We start from the raw sequence: 2,365 nt of genomic DNA, 5'->3' as shown, positions 1-2,365 counted from the left end.
TAGTAGGATAGCATTATCTGAATGAACACCCTAATTGCAAACCACTATAAAATGCTTCAGCTGCATTTGGGGGAGAGGGGTAGGGATTATCTTCAAAGCACCCCAGCTCTCTTGATGAAAAGGTCAGAGGTACACTGGTTTGTATTATTGTGACATCCATAAGGTGATCTATGTTGCTTTTCCTTCATCAAGGGCTTTATTTATCAGAAGGGCTTTATGCTTGACCTCCAAATTTGGCTGACAATTTATTGATAAGATTCATAACCTTTGGGTTGCTCTGGTATTGTGACATATTTGCTGGGTTCTGAGCCACATCCTGGAAGTCCACCATAACTCCTGGATCCTACAAGGCTGCAAGAACCTCTGTATCACTAAGAATTTTATTGAGTCCAGGCATTCCGGCCATTCCAGGCATGTCCCCTCCCATTCCAGGCATTCCTCCAGGAAAATTACCAGGCATTCCCCCAGGAAAGACACCTGGGAAAGATCCATACTGAGCTCCTGACTGTCGTCTGGCTTCTTTCTCCCTCTGGGCTCTCTCATGTTCTTCTCCAGCCTTCTTAACTCGTTCTACTCTTTCTTTGATCTCTCGCTCTTCATGTTTTCGCTCATACTTTCTCCGATGTTCTGCAATTTTCTGTGCCCTAGGTTGAACTTTCAGCATTGCACTAGCATCTTCATCATAATCCAATTTACAGACAAGGGCAAGATCATGGGCTGCTTCTTCCCAGTGGCCTAGAAGTCTATGTGCTTTCCCTCGCCATTTGCAAGGCTGAGCTGAATCAGGATTTATTTCAATGGCTCTGTCACACAGTCTGGGATGGCAGCATTTGACAAAGACACTGGCCCTATTGGCATACAAGATGGCCAAGCAAAGATTCAGCTTGATGGCATCTGTGAATAAGTCAGTGGCTTTCTGCAGTTCACCATCATTTAGGGCTTCAATAGCAGCCACTTTCTTTCTTATCATTTGCCTGATCCATCATCTCCTGTGTTATCTCTACATTTTCATCTCCCATTTCTTGAGGGGCATCAGTATCTGGTTCAATCACACCTTCATTATCAATTGCTAGATCACTTTCCTCACTTGATGTTTCATCTGCCTTTAAGTCTTCCTCTACCTTCTTACGATCAAGTTTTTCTTCCTTGGTATTTTTCTTCTGATTTAGCTTTCTGAGTAGCAGGTGGTACTTGACCCCCCATGCTCTCCACCCACTCCTTCAGGAAGCACATTTCCTCAGTGTGCAGAATGCTCGGATCCTACTTACACATTTTCACAAGGCCCGAAGCTCGCTCACTTTGCGGCGGTCCATGGTGGGGAGGCGGTGGGCGAAGCTGAGGGCCTGCTGCCCAGTTCCAGGCCCAGGTGCTGGCTAGGCATGACTGTGCAGAAGGGGGTGGCTAGTTCTCTATTTTTAAAGGGATTTAGTGTAGCAAAATTGTATTTGAGAGATACAAAGAAAGAGAAACACAAGATCAAGTCTTCTTTTGACTGACTCACTAAACAGTAGTTTGATTGCTGGGGGTCTCTTACTACTGCAGGCAACAGACATCAGTTGAATAAGTAAACAGCAAACCAGAAGCCTTAACACAGGCTCAGGCTACTTGTTTTCTATGGCTGAAGTACATCAATACAGTCATGCCCTGCATGATGACATTTTGTTCAAGGACTAACTACATATGTGAAGGTGGTTCCATAAGATTATGACAGAGTGGTAAAATTCCCTATTGCCAAAATGCCTGCTGACATTGTAACTTTCTTAAGGGCACAGCACAACCTATTACTCACATGTTTGTGATGATGCTGTTGTAAAGACATCTACTTCATGGCCAGTCATATTAAAAAGTATAGCACATGCAATTAGATACAGCACATGACACTTGATAATGATAATAAACGACTATGTTACTGGTTTTTATATTTACTATACTACACTTTTCATTGTTATTTTAGAGTGTACTCCTTCTACTTATCAAAAAGAAAAAAAAAAAAGGAAACTGTAAAACAGCCTCAGGCAGGTCCTTCAAGGGGTATTCCAGAAGACAGCATTGTTAGCATAGGAGATGACAGCTCCATGCATGTTACTGCCCCGAAGACCTTCCAATGGGACATGATGTGGAGGTGGAAGATGATTATATTGACCTGTGTAGGCTAGGATACTGTGGGTGTTTGTGTCTTAGGTTTTAACAGAACAGTTTAAAAAGTAAAAAATAAAAATAAAGCATTTTAAAGTAGAAAAAAACTATAGAATAAGTATATAAAGAAAATTTGTACAACTATACAATGTGTTTGTATTCTAAGTGTTACTACAAAAAACTCAAAGTTTTAAAAATTGATGTTTATAAAGTAAAATTATAGCAAGCT

The 2,365-nt window shown here is 41.4% G+C and overlaps 1 pseudogene; it reads right to left on the bottom strand.

The window, feature by feature from the left end:
- Nucleotides 1-214: 214 nt before the first annotated feature.
- Nucleotides 215-1,313, bottom strand: LOC102142129 (hsc70-interacting protein pseudogene; annotated as a pseudogene).
- Nucleotides 1,314-2,365: the final 1,052 nt, after the last annotated feature.

Source organism: Macaca fascicularis, chromosome 14, assembly GCF_037993035.2.
Source record: "Macaca fascicularis isolate 582-1 chromosome 14, T2T-MFA8v1.1".
NCBI classification, from domain to species: Eukaryota; Metazoa; Chordata; class Mammalia; order Primates; family Cercopithecidae; genus Macaca; species Macaca fascicularis.
The sequence above is the reverse complement of the archived record's forward strand: the minus strand, read 5'-3'. Positions and strand labels throughout refer to the sequence as shown.